A 15,271-nucleotide genomic window follows, 5' to 3' on the forward strand; every position below is an offset into this window, starting at 1 on the left:
TCAGTACGATCCTGAGAGACCAGTTCGGCATGGTGCCGAAAAGGAGGACAATCGGCTATTCCAAGCCGTACCCCGACGAGTACGAGTTGGTCCCGCTACCACCCAAATATCGGCTCCCTGATTTCTCCAAATTTAATGGATCAGATGGTTCCAGCTCCATCGAGCATGTGAGCCGATATTTGGCACAGCTAGGAACGGCCTCAGCATCGGATCCACTACGCGTGAGGTTCTTCGCACAGTCCCTCACGGGATCGGCTTTCGGGTGGTATACTTCGTTGCCACCGGACTCGATCCGGACTTGGAAGCAGTTGGAGGAACAGTTCCACATGCAGTTTCACTCAGAAGCTTCCGAGGCCGGCATTGCCGATCTAGCTCAAATACGTCAGAAGCATGGAGAAACCGTGGCAGAGTACGTCCAGCGCTTCAGAAATCTAAGGAACCGATGTTATTCGGCTCGTGTGACTGAAAAAGAAGCAGTCGAGTTGGCAGTGGTGGGCCTTGCATCACCAATCAAGGACATGGCCTCCCAAGCAGACTACCCTTCACTGGCGCACATGGTTCAGAAACTGTCGGCATATGAACAGCGCCACCCGGACTTGTACCAGGACAAATTCAAGCGTGCGGTAGTCCTGGTTGAGGCAGATGAAGACGAAGGTTCTGCGGGAGATCAAGAGGTAGCAGTGGCTGAATGGACTCGGGGGGCAACCCCCGTGTCCTGCAAATGGGTTAAGCCACCAGGTCCACCCAGAGGGTTTGATTTTGACGTGACTAAAACTGAGCAAATCTTCGATCTCCTACTCAAGGAGAAGCAGTTGAAGTTACCCGAAGGCCTCAAAATCCCCACGGTACAAGAGCTGAATGGAAAGCCATACTGCAAATGGCATAACTCGTTCTCCCATGCCACCAACGACTGCAGGGTGTGGCGTCAGCAGATCCAAATGGCGATAGAACAAGGACGTCTGATTTTTAACCAGTACGCCATGAAGGTCGACACCCACCCCTTCCCCGCCGTTAACATGGTGGAATGCACTTACCCTGAAGGTTGCCAGCCAGGATTCTCGTTCAGCATCAACATGGTAGGACCTGGGCACCACTCTGGCAAGGATGGAGACGAGGGCAGCTGCTCTCGTAGCAAGGACACAGAGGAGGCCGCTCCACGCGATCGGCTCCGGCACGATGGCAAGCGCTACATCACAGAGGGAGAAGTGAGGAATGTAAGATATCAGCGACCTCTCTCCGATCACCTCCTCAACAAGTACGTGAGTCAATATAGCCAACGCCGACGATCCAGCAACGATGATGATAGAGACCGTCTGGCTAGGGACGCCAGGAGACATCGTCGGCATGATCGCGATGAGGAGGAGTACGAGCGCCGTGCCAAGGAAAAATCGAGGGAGCAAGATGACGAGGATAGGCACTGGGACTGCCCCTTCTTCAGACACTGCTGGGATTCAGGAATGAGCCGATTGCCTACAATCGGCAACTGCCCAGAATGTAAGCAAAAGAGGAAGGATGCAGCTAACGTGTCCGTATTCAAACGTCTAGGGCCTCTCCCACTTCGGAACAAGCACGCTGAGTCCCCTCGGGTGGAAGATCTCGAGGATTTGGAAGACGATGAAGAAGAAGAAGACAGGTACCACCGGCCAAGGTGGTGCCCTGATGGACTCAGCCGTTCCCAAAAGCGTAGGGTTCAGCGACTGCGCGGCTTGGAGGAAGCCGAAAGGTTATACCTGCACACCCTAAGGAAAGCGCGGCCTGATCTGGCCGCGAAGGTCCAGCGAACCCTGGATGAAGAGGGTCGACCACGAAAAATGGAGTGGCGCCCCAAGCAAAGGAAAGCCGATGATGAAACATCGGCTGGCACAAACATGGTGTTCATCCTTCCTTCGGAGTTCAGTGCTCCAGGATTAGACGAGGCACCTGTGGCACAACTTGACTGCGGCCCACGGCCGGTTATCTTTGAGAAGCCACGAGAAAGAAGCTACAGACATCTGAAGGCCCTGTACTTGCGAGGTTATATCGATGGGAGGCCTGTCAATAAGATGCTGGTGGACACCGGAGCGGCAGTCAACATTATGCCATACTCTATGCTACGTCGGTTGGGACGCTCTAGCTCGGATCTGATCAAGACCAACGTGACATTGAGCGATTTCAACGGCCAAGCGTCTGACGCCCAAGGTGTTCTGAACGTGGATCTGACCGTAGGAAGGAAAACCATCCCTACGATGTTCTTCATCGTCGATAGCAAGAGCACCTATGCTGTTCTGCTAGGAAGAGATTGGATCCACGCCAACTGTTGCATTCCCTCCACGATGCACCAATGAGTAATACAGTGGGATGGAGATGAGGTAGAGGTCGTCCAGGCCGATGACTCAGCCGAGATTTCAACGGCTGGCATGGACGCTTGGGAAACAGCAGGCCAAGAGCCACTCTCAGGTATCAATTTGGACGACTGCGAGCGCATCGACGTGACGAAGGGCAGGGTTAGGCTGGTCTTATCCACCGGCCTGACCGTGTAGCAAGAACGAACTGATGAGCAAACGTGGCGAGGCCGATCCTTGGGATCGGCCACAGAGATATATGGAGGGACATTGCAAAAACCTTCATTAAGCGCTTCGATCAATATGGAGGCCGATTCCAGCAGTCGGCCAAAATTATCCTCACCACATGTTCTGCTCGTGTTCAACATCGATTTATTGGGCAGCGGTTTTGCGTCGGCTGATGAGTTAGGAAATATCAACATTGGTCCTACCGGAGCCGACGTGCAAATACATGTGCCTTGGTTAATTACAGAGCCGATATCTGCAGTTCCCTGACAGATTCGGCTCGGGGGGCACCTAATCAGATGAACATGTGCAGGTGAACATGTGTGCAGTGAAATGTTGGGGGCCGATAGAAAAATCGGCCAGTAAAAAAAAATTTCATGATATACAGCCGATGCAAGGACATCGACTTTAGAACTAAGAAACGAAGCCGATGCGCAGCCATCGACTCTAGTACAATTACACAAGATCTACTGCCTGCGGGTTCAAGACACGGATTTCGACCAAGTCCAGTTCATCTGTGAGGGCCTCTGCTTCCTCGAGGGGGCAAACAATGAGAGCTTCCTCAGCTGCAATGAGCCGATTGCAACAGTACTGTCAGAAGTCAGTTTTGGCGTGCAAGGCTGCCTTTTGCTCGTTAAGCCGTTAGTGTTTCGTCTACAATATCGGCTTTCAACGGAGGAAGAAGCAATCGATGGGGTCAAGAGCGACTGGTTCGGCATGGTGGCTGTCTCAGAGTTACCTGGGTTCAAGGCCCTTAGTCTGATCTGTGCATCCTCACCAATATTCTCGCCATGACTGAGGCTCGGGGGGCAGCTGGCCTGGTAGATGCTCTGTTTTTTAGAAGCCGATTGAGGTGTCATCGGCTGATCCTTCATTGCAACCTCCTTCAAAAATGGTGAGTTCTTGCAGAAGAAGATCATTGGGCCTGGTTGGAAGAATTTAAAGGCTCTCTTGAAGACTCCATATTATCCACCAGATCTCAAGGTCATCAGTTGAAGAATTGGAGGATGGATCGTAAAGGGCCGATGCGTTGCTATCGGCTCATTAAGCATTGGCTAAGGGGACGAATCGGCAAAATCAGTATGAGGGGAAATCGGCTAAATTGGCTCAAGGGAAATCGGCAAAATCAAATTGGGGAAATTCTTCATTGATAAGCAAGATTTCTTACATAAAGAGCTGATTGCTCTCGAAAGGAAGTACTAGGGGATACATTGCCCCGTCTACTACTACTGATCCTATGCTAATGGTCCTATCTATGGGCCGTCGCTGCCCTCGTTGCCGCCGCTGCCGCCGCTGTCGGCGCTACTCCCGGCGGGCTCGTCGTCGCTGCTCCAGCGGCCGCCGACCGGGCCTTCATTGTCCTCATCCTCCTCGTCGCCGTCGTCGCCGCCGCTGTCGAAGTCGCTGAGGTTCCCCGGCCAGGGGCAGAAGCGCTTGGCCGGCGGCTCGTCGGAGGAGGTGTCATCCTCCTCCTCCTCCTTCTCCTCCTCCTCCTCCTCGGGGGAGGTGAAGTCATCGCAGGAGAAGCGATCGTCATCGCTCTCCTCCTCCGTTTCCCCGTCGGCGAGGAAGCGGAGGTCACTTTCCCCATCGGTCGAGGACTTGTCGTCCTCAGACCAGACGGAGAAGTCGTGGCTAGACTCCTCCCCGGCTTCGATGGCACGGCGGATGTTGGCCGCATGGACCTCCTCCGGGTTCGGCTCCGGCATCGGCTCGCGGGAAGAGGAGGACTGGGTGGAAAGATCCGATGAAGCAGAGGAGGAAGAAGACATGGTGGCATAGGAGGGCTTTTGGAGTGCTAATGCGAAGGGGATGCGGAAGTAAACTGTTTGGAGCGGTTAAATAAAAGGGGATATAGTGGAAATTCAATGCCACAGCAGTTTCCGAGGAAGTGGTGCCAAAAAAAAAAACTGCCAGGTCACGCGGAGAAGTTGAGAAGGCAAGGCATCATGATGAAGGATACTGCGACGGTTCTGCTCTGCCACGACATGACCCGACGAAGAAAAAGCAGAGTGATTTTGGAATTATCAATTCCAAAACCAGGGGGGCATGTGTTATCACCAGAATTTGACCGAGTCAGAGGTGGGCCGCGATCAAGATGGACTTGAAGAATATACATAGAAGAAATACGTGAATCGGCCTGTTACGCAAAGTTTGGGCTAGTTTGCCCGTGTATCTGTAATATATTAGGATACGTGTCGGTTGGTTAGAGTTTGTCTCGTGCATGGTTGGGATTATTCCCACGTTAGAAAGTCTACGGACTATAAATATGTATCTAGGGTTTATGAAATAAACAACAATCACGTTCACCACAAATCAATCTAGGCGCATCGCCAACTCCCTTGTCTCGAGGGTTTCTTCCGGGTAAGCATCATGCTGCCTAGATCGCATCTTGCGATCTAGGCAGTACAAGTTTATTCGCTGTTCATGCGTTGCTCGTACTGAAGCCTTTTTGATGGCGAGCAACGTAGTTATCTTAGATGTGTTAGGGTTAGCATTGTTCTTCGTATCATATGCTGTCGTAGTGCAACCCTTAGACATCTAGCCGCCCTTACACCTATCTTAGGTGTAGGGCGGCACCCCGCTTGATCGTTATTTAGTAGATCCGATCCGTTATGGTTGCTCCTTGTTCTTCAAGGATTAGTTTAATATCTGCATAGTTAGGCCTTACAAAGGGTTGGAGGAACCAGCGGCGCGTAGGGTGTAGTTTGCTAGCCCTAGACAGGATGTTCCGGGGATCAACCTCGTGTTAGTTTTTAGGCCCTGTCTAGGATCGGCTTAAGATCACCGTGCGCGGCCGCGAGGCCCAATCGTGAGTAGGATGATCCGATTATGTGGTGAAAACCCTAAATCGTCGTAGATCGTTTTAGCTTTATCTTGATCAAGCAGGACCACCATATATTCGTACACCTCGTGCGAATCATGGGTGGATCGGCTCTTTGAGCCGATTCACAGGATAACCTGAGAGCCGATAACCTGAGAGCCGATCGAGGCTCGTATTTAATGTTTACGTGTATGCCATGCAGGAAACTAAGCGAGGCATCTTCATCACCTTCCTGACCAGGTATAGGTCAGGAGGCACGCCCTTGCACCAGCATCGGACGTGCGTGCCGGAGTCTTTGCGGGCCGTCGCTCGGAGGGACCAGGGCCAGCCGCAGCCCTAAGTTGCTCCCGGCTCTCCTGTGTTGCCCGTCGTTGCTCGCCGGTGGGTTTCTGGCCGCAACATTATGTCAATAAAAGAAGATGTTTGTGCAACAGATTTATGCGCAGACTCGTCGTGTTTGAGGGAAAGCACAGTGGCCACAGAATCTACGGCTATCACTTCTTAACCCCATAGTGCCCGCACCTGTTATGGATTAATCGGCTGCACTTGAATCAACAACAGCAAGCGTTGGTCCAACTAGGAAAGGAAACTGAAGAAGTGGGCCATTACTACGACCATGAGGAGTTGGAGAGGGAGGAAGCCACAATACAACTTGGTGATTCACTAGAGGCGATTCGAGGAACCTGCGAAGTGTTGTTCGAACCTCTAGAGACAATTAGGGCTAAATCTTGTCCATCCGAATCATTCAAACTCACTCGTAGCTACTAGCTTTTGTTGCAAATAGAACCGATATTCTACCATGCACGATATGCAACACGAACCAGCAGGCTAGATGCAAAGCTGATCGACCGGTAGCTACAAAACATAATCTCCAGTGCGGCATTTGCACACTGCGCGAGCCCCGGTCTTGCCCAACCAGCTACAGCATAAACAAGTAGGACGAGTGGCGCTGCCTGCGGGCGGACGAGCTCCTGCAGGCGAAGTTTGGGCGAGCTCTTGTGGGCGGGAGAGCGGTGGGAGGGCAAGCTCCTTTGGGCAGGCGGGTGATACGTCTCCGACGTATCGATAATTTCTTATGTTCCATGCCACATTATTGATGTTATCTACATGTTTTATGCACACTTTATGTCATATTCGTGCATTTTCTGGAACTAACCTATTAACAAGATGCCGAAGTGCTAGTTCCTGTTTTCTGCTGTTTTTGGTTTCAGAAATCCTAGTAACGAAATATTTTCGGAATCGGACGAAATCAACGCCCAAGTTCCTATTTTCACCGGAAGCATCCAGAACACCCGGGAAGGACCAGAGGGGGGGCACTGGGCCCCCAGACCATAGGCCGGCGCGGCCCAGGCCCTGGCCGCGCCGCCCTATAGTGTCGTCGCCCCTTCGACCCTCCTGCGCCGCCTCTTCGCCTATATAAAGCCCCTGGATCGAAAACCCTGAAAAGTTCGACGAAAACCACAGAAACCTTCCAGAGCCGCCGCCATCGCGAGGCCAAGATCTGGGGGACAGGAGTCTCTGTTCCGGCACGCTGCCGGAGCGGGGAAGTGCCCCCAGAAGGCTTCTCCATCGACACCGCTGCCATCTCCACCGCCATCTTCATCACCGCTGCTGCTCCCATGAGGAGGGAGTAGTTCTCCATCGAGGCTCGGGGCTGTACCGGTAGCTATGTGGTTAATCTCTCTCCTATGTACCTCAATACAATAATCTCATGAGCTGCTTTACATGATTGAGATTCATATGAGTTTTGTATCACAATTTATCTATGTGCTACTCTAGCAAAGTTATTAAAGTAGTTCTATTCCTCCTGCACGTGTGTAAAGGTGACAGTGTGTGCACCGTGTTAGTACTTGGTTTATGCTATGATCATGATCTCTTGTAGATTGCGAAGTTAACTATTGCTATGATAATATTGATGTGATCTATTCCTCCTACATATGCATGAAGGTGACAGTGTGCATGCTATGCTAGTACTTGGTTTAGTCTTTTGATCTATCTTACACTAAAGGTTACTAAAATATGAGCATTATTGTGGAGCTTGTTAACTCCGGCATTGAGGGTTCGTGTAATCCTACGCAATGTGTTCATCATCCAACAAAAGTGTAGAGTATGCATTTATCTATTCTGTTATGTGATCAATGTTGAGAGTGTCCACTAGTGAAAGTGTAATCCCTAGGCCTTGTTCCTAAATACTGCTATCGCTGCTTGTTTACTGTTTTACTGCGTTACTACTGCTGCAATACTACCACCATCAACTACACGCCAGCAAGCTATTTTCTGGCACCGTTGCTACTGCTCATATATATTTATACCACCTGTATTTCACTATCTCTTCGCCGAACTAGTGCACCTATTAGGTGTGTTGGGGACACAAGAGACTTCTTGCTTTGTGGTTGCAGGGTTGCATGAGAGGGATATCTTTGACCTCTTCCTCCCTGAGTTCGATAAACCTTGGGTGATCCACTTAAGGGAAAACTTGCTGCTGTTCTACAAACCTCTGCTCTTGGAGGCCCAACACTGTCTACAGGAAAGGAGGGGGAACGTAGACATCAAGCTATTTTCTGGCGCCGTTGCCGCGGAGGAAAGGTAAAAGGTACTCACACTCCGGACCTCGGCTACCAAGCTATTTTCCGGCGTTGTAAGTACTCAAAGCTATTTCCTTTAGATCCTGCAATTGCATCTTTTTGTTTCTTGTTTACACTAGTTTGGCATAATGGACAAAAATGAGCTTCTTGTTCTATTTCCTGATTTAAAACATGGATTGTTTGATGCGAAAATTAAAAAACCTATGGAATCTTATTTGCATGCTGGTAGTAATATTAGTATGAACGCTTTGAACACCATTGTTGATAATAATATAGAAAGTTCTAAGCTTGGGGAAGCTGGTTTTCATGATCTTTTTAGTCCCCCAAGCATTGAGGAGAAAATTTACTTTGATGATACTTTGCCTCCTATTTATGATGATTATAATGATAGTAGTCTTTTAGTGCCGCCTACTATGGAGGATAAATTTGATTATGATTACAATATGCCTCCTATATTTGATGATGAGAATAATAATGATAGCTACTTTATTGAATTTGCTCCCACTGCAACTAATAAAATTGATTATGCTTATGTGGGTAGTAATAATTTTATGCATGAGACTCATGATAAGAATGTTTCATTTGATAGTTATATTGTTGAGTTTGCTCATGTTGCTACTGAAAGTTATTATGAGAGAGGAAAATATGGTTGTAGAAATTTTCATGTTACTAAAATGCCTCTCTATGTGCTTAAATTTTTGAAGCTATACTTGTTTTATCTTCCTAATCTTGTCACTTTGCTCTTCATGAATTTATTTGTGTACAAGATTCCTTTTTATAGGAAGCATGTTAGACTTAAATGTGTTTTGTATTTGCCTCTTGATGCTCTCTTTTGCTTCAACTACTATTTCTTGCGAGTGCATCATTAAAACTGCTGAGCCCATCTTAATGGCTATAAAGAAAAGAACTTCTTGGGAGATAACCCATGTGTTATTTTGCTACAGTACTTTGTTTTTATTTTGTGTCTTGGAAATTGTTTACTACTGTAGCAACCTCTCCTTATCTTAGTTTTGTGTTTTGTTGTGCCAAGTAAAGCCGTTGATAGAAAAGTAAGTACTAGATTTGGATTACTGCACAGTTCCAGATTTCTTTGCTGTCACGAATCTGGGTCCACCTCCCTGTAGGTAGCTCAGAAAATTAAGCCAATTTACGTGCATGATCCTCAGATATGTACGCAACTTTCATTAAATTTGAGCATTTTCATTTGAGCAAGTCTGGTGCCATTTTATAATTCATCAATACGAACTATTCTGTTTTGACAGATTCTGCCTTTTATTTCGCATTGCCTCTTTTGCTATGTTGGATGAATTTCTTTGATCCACTAATGTCCAGTAGCATTATGCAATGTCCAGAAGTGTTAAGAATGATTTTGTCACCTCTGAATATGTTAATTTTTATTGTGCACTAACCCTCCAATGAGTTGTTTCGAGTTTGGTGTGGAGGAAGTTTTCAAGGATCAAGAGAGGAGTATGATATACTATGATCAAGAAGAGTGAAAGCTCTAAGCTTGGGGATGCCCCGGTGGTTCACCCCTGCATATATTAAGAAGACTCAAGCGTCTAAGCTTGGGGATGCCCAAGGCATCCCCTTCTTCATCGACAACATTATCAGGTTCCTCCCCTGAAACTATATTTTTATTCCATCACATCTTATGTGCTTTTTCTTGGAGCGTCGGTTTGTTTTTGTTTTTGTTTTGTTTGAATAAAATGGATCCTAGCATTCACTTTATGGGAGAGAGACACGCTCCGCTGTAGCATATGGACAAGTATGTCCTTGGTTTCTACTCATAGTATTCATGGCGAAGTTTCTCCTTCGTTAAATTGTTATATGGTTGGAATTGGAAAATGATACATGTAGTAATTGCTATTAATGTCTTGGGTAATGTGATACTTGGCAATTGTTGTGCTCATGATTAAGCTCTTGCATCATATGCTTTGCACCCATTAATGAAGAAATACATAGAGCATGCTAAAATTTGGTTTGCATATTTGGTCTCTCTAAGGTCTAGATAATTTCTAGTATTGAGTTTGAACAACAAGGAAGACGGTGTAGAGTCTTATAATGTTTACAATATGTCTTTTATGTGAGTTTTGCTGCACCGGTTCATCCTTGTGTTTGTTTCAAATAAGCCTTGCTAGCCTAAACCTTGTATCGAGAGGGAATACTTCTCATGCATCCATAATACTTGAGCCAACCACTATGCCATTTGTGTCCACCATACCTACCTACTACATGGTATTTTCCGCCATTCCAAAGTAAATTGCTTGAGTTAGGGTGGCCCATAGTTGGTGGTGAGGCATGTGGCCCATCGGGCTGCCCAGTTGCTGTAGATCATGAAGGATGAAGTCCAGCCCAGGAACAAGGAGCCGGATCCTAACCAACCTACGAAGGAGGCCGGATCCGTGAAGGCCCATGAAGTATCCGGATCCAGCGTGACCTAGAAGGAAGGCGGATCCTTGAAGTACACGGCAAGACTTTGTACCGTAGTTAGGCAACTTGTATTCCGGCTAGGACTCTCCGTGTAAACCCTAGATCCGAGCGCCTATATAAGCCGGATCTCGGGAGCCCTAGAGGCACAACCACAACTCATTGTAACAACGCGAAAGCGCCCAGATAATTCCAGACAAGCAGCAGTAGGCCCTGTCATCGTGCAGGTGTTCCGAAGCTGGGTAACTCGCGTACCACCGTCCCGTGTGCACTCCGCCCTATGGCCCCTACTTCTTCTCCCCCTCGTGAGGATCCCTCCTCCGGGGTACCGTCGATTAGGCAACGACAGTTGGCGCCCACCGTGGGGCCTGTGGCGTCTGGAGGCCGGAACCGGGAGGGTTCCGCCATGGGAAGCTACGATGACACCATCGCTGTGGGGCGCGTCCTCTACGCCGGAAATCTGCCGATCGTCCCTCCGGATGAGTGCTGGATTCCGGCTAGGACAAACCCCGTCAAGCTCTCCATCGTCCCAATAGGCGGCATACACATCTTCATCGGGGAAACCATCGATTCCGACGGAAACCCACTGGTAAGTAACGCAGACGTGACCGCCGCAGAGCTGGACGCTGTCGCGAAGATCCGATCTGAGATGCAGGAGCTTCCCAAGGAAGATTCCGCCTTGGATCTGGAAATTTCAAAGCCCACCCAATCCGCCCCTGAGCAGGAAACAACGGTGGAAGACCAATGCAGATCCGCCTGGGTCTCCCAGGTGTTAGAAAAGCAGAGGTGCCACTTCGTACACTTCTTGGCCCATACCGCCGGAACCGCCCCTCAAGAAGTCGGAGCTGGTCCTGAGCAGGTAGAGGCACCGGAAAACGGCGCAGATCCGGATCAGGCTGAGCCTGTCGGAGAAAGCGAAGCTCCGGTTGAAGAGTCGATTTTGGGCAATCTGAGCCCAATTTCCGGAGATACCCCCTCCATGGATACTGACGAGTTTAACCGCAAGCTAGGGGAGTACGGTTTCGGCGATCAGCCTGAGGTCGACTCCGCCCAGCCTAAGCAGGTTCTCGCAACTATAGCAGCGCTGGGACAAACTGGATCTGAAGAGCCAGCCAGCCAATCTGACCCCCAGCCATCCCACCAAGGATCTCCAATGTCACGGGAGCGACCTCGCAGGGATTCTTCCTCGGAGGAAATCCTGCCGGCTGAAGAGATGGTTGCGCGAGCAGTTCTCAACACACCTATAACCCTGGGCGACGCCGCAGATCTGGAGGCTCTAGAAGCCACTAGACAGGAAATGCTGGCCACTGCCAAGAAGCTCGCTGAGACCGAAGCCACATTAAGGGAAGAAAGGGAACGAGCTGCAGGTTTGGCGGAAGATTTCGACAGACAGGATCGCGAGATTACTGCTACACTCGAGCAGGTCAAGGGCATGGCGAAAGAGTGGGAAGTAAAGATGATTTATGTGCAGGCGGAGGCCGATCGAATTGTTAGAGAAGCAATTCCGCCTCGCAGGATACCCTTCAACACGCCCGCAGATCACCAGCCGCTGGAAACCCCAAAGGACAACTTGCAAAAAGCTGCGGAACTGTTGAAGAAGAAGGACGAAGAGGTTGATATCAACTACCTCCGCACACTTGTCGCTTCAGCAATGCAGCAGCAAAGCAAGGCGGATACTTCGCGCAGGCTGGAATCCAATCCGGATAACTGTGTATCCACCGCGCAGAAGGACGCCCGTGCCGATCGGCATCCCGATGATGAATCACACACCGGATCCTCGGAGCGCAGAAGAAGAGTCAGGGAACACCCAAATCCGATCCCTGTTCCGTCAAAGACGCCTTCGTCAGATCCAAGAAAGGGAAAGGACGCGATGTACTCTGGGCGAGACAAATATCGCAACCCCTCCCCTCCACCCAATGGTTACCCGCGACCCCCTCGCCGCCGTAGTCCAGTCGGAAACACCAGGCCCCCAGGGCATGGTGGGATTATTATCCGCGACAACGTGCTGCCAAGAAACAGAAACAGGGAGCGCTCGCCGGAACCACGCCGGAACCAGAACAATGTTCGTGAGCCCGAGCCCAGGAGGGGTCGGAATTAAGACCGCGGCCCAGAGCCTCGCCGGAACCGCGACCCAGAGCCTCGCCGGAGCCGTGACCCAGAGCCTCGTCGGAGCCGTGACCTAGAGCCTCGCCGGAGCCGTGACCCGGAGCCGCGCCGGAACGACCAGGGCAGCCAGCGCCAGGGCGAAGGCAGCCACAGGAGCCGGAGCCATCACCAGGAAGGCAGAGGAGAATCAGATGGCGGAAGCAAGAAATCAGACCGCCCACCTCGCAGGTCTCCCTCACCACCACCTAGCGGTGGCGGTGGAGGTGGAGGCGGAGGCGGTGGCCGGAGATCTCGCTCTCGCTCACAATCCCCCCGCCACGACCCGCGCGACGCACGGGATCGCCTTAACGAGTACAGAACCGACAACATTGGTCCGAAGTGCTTTGGCAGGATGATTCGAGAGGAACCAAAGCCAAGGATGAATCTCAAGCTACCCGGAAATCTGAAGAATTATGATGGCACGGAAAGGCCGGATACCTGGATTGAGGATTACTATAATGCTGTAACCTTCGCCGGAGGAACCCCTAACATCGCCTGCCGCATGCTTCAGTTGTACCTTGTAGGTCCAGCCCGGATCTGGCTCAGCGACCTCGAGAAGAATTCCATCTTTTGCTGGTTTGACCTGAAGAACACTTTCGAGAAACACTTCAGGGGCACCTACAAGAGACCTGCCACAACAAGCGACCTGCAGGCTTGTATCCAGAAGAAGGGCGAAACATCGAGGAATTTCCTCACCCGATGGTTGGCATGCAGAAACGAGTGCGAGAACGTCGACAACCGCACAGCAATGCACGCTTTCATTGGGGGCTTGCAGCGAGGAGGATTGCTACGACACAAGCTAACTTGCTTGGTCAATGCAAACAAACTGACGTTGGATGACATGATCACCATCGCCAGCGATCACACTGCCGCCGATGATGACGCGGGCGGTGATCTCGCAGCTACAGCAATCCCCCTGCATCAACAAAAGAAGAACCGTGACAACGGTAGCAGCAGCAGCCATAAGCGCAAGAACCCTGATGACCAGAAGAGTGGCGGATCCGAGATGGTCGCCATGGGGTTTCAACGCAGAGGTCCAGGAGGCGGAAGAGGACGCGGACGTGGAGGCGGAGCCGGCAGGGGTCAGCAGCATACCTCTGAGGTCACTGCTGGCGGATCCCGCGCTCCGCAAACCTACGAGGAGTACAGAGACATGCCCTGCCTGGCCCATCTGGATCCGGTTACAGGGAAGTCCACTCACACCAACCGCAACTGCAAGTGGGTCAATGATCTAAAGAACGACCCGGAGGCAGGATACAAGCGCGCCCGGAAGCACCGCCCACGTGGCAAAGGTGGCAAGGGAAAGAACAAGGACAAAGAGGATGATAGTTCCGAGGCGATGGATGAGGATGATAACTCGCCGGATCCCAAGGCAGGATCCGCAGGAAAATCCAACCTATTCGACAAAAAGAGCGTGGGGGCTTACCACACTTTCCTCGGGACTCCAACAGTACGCACCTCCAAGTCAGCTACCCGGATCCTGAACGCCATAGTTCCGGCTGTGCCGCAGTACGTCAGGTGGTCGGAAATCCCTTGCACATTTGATAGGAAGGATCACCCCGCAATTGTGCCAAAAGAATGCTACGCCTTGGTTGTAAGTCCCCGCATAGATGGGTATGACTTCTCCAAGTGCCTTATGGATGGCGGAGCCAGCTTGAACATCATGTACCTGGAGACTCTAGAGCGGATGAACCTCACCAAGGAGCAGCTGAAGCACAGCAACACTGAGTTTCATGGCGTGGTTCCGGGTAAGAAGGCGAACTCCCTCGGCAGCATCACACTTCCCGTGGCTTTTGGCGATGTTCATAATTTCCGCGAAGAGAAGAACACGTTTGAAGTTGTGCCCTTCAAGAGCTCCTACCACGTCATCTTCGGCAGGCCCACCTACCACAAGTTCCACGCAAGAGCGTGCTACATCTACAACAAGCTCAAGATTCCGGGTCCTAAAGGTATGATTACCGTATCCGGAGACTACAAAAAGGCTCATGAGTGCGAGTTAGGCGAAGCCGCCTTCGCAGAGTCTGTGATATCTGGAGAAGAGCTGAAAGGCTACAGTGCCGCGGTGGATCCGACTGAGATGCAGACCACCAAGAAGCAGATCTCCGAGCAGAAAACCTCCTTCAAGGCCGCGATAGAAACCAAGAAGCACGACCTCATCAAAGGCGACTCTTCCAAGCAGGTTTCAGTCGGAGCCAACATGGACCCCAAATAGGAAGACGCGCTCGTCGAGTTCCTCTGCGCTAACATGGACATCTTCGCATGGCAACCTTCTGACATGTCCGGAGTACCTAGGGAACTCGCCGAGCACTGCCTCAACATAAATCCGGGGGCTAAACCAGTGAAGCAAGCTATGCGACGCTTTGGAGATAAGAAACGCCGTGCCATAGGAATGGAACTAGCAAAGTTACTAGAAGTAGGTTTTGTAATAGAAGTTATCCACACCGATTGGGTCGCGAATCCCGTCCTTGTACCCAAAAAGAACACTGAAATACTAAGAATGTGCATCGATTACTCTGGCTTGAACAAGCATTGCCCGAAGGATCCGTTCCCCTTGCCGCGCATTGACCAAGTCATTGATTCGACGGCGGGGGCCGAACTTCTGTGTTTTCTTGATGCGTATTCCGGGTATCATCAGATCCGGATGAAGGAATCCGACCAAAAGGCGACTTCATTCATTACCCCGTTTGGTACTTACTGCTATGTTACTATGCCTTTTGGTTTGAAGAATGCAAGTGCTACTTACC

Source organism: Lolium perenne, chromosome 6 (assembly GCF_019359855.2).
Source record: "Lolium perenne isolate Kyuss_39 chromosome 6, Kyuss_2.0, whole genome shotgun sequence".
NCBI classification, from domain to species: Eukaryota; Viridiplantae; Streptophyta; class Magnoliopsida; order Poales; family Poaceae; genus Lolium; species Lolium perenne.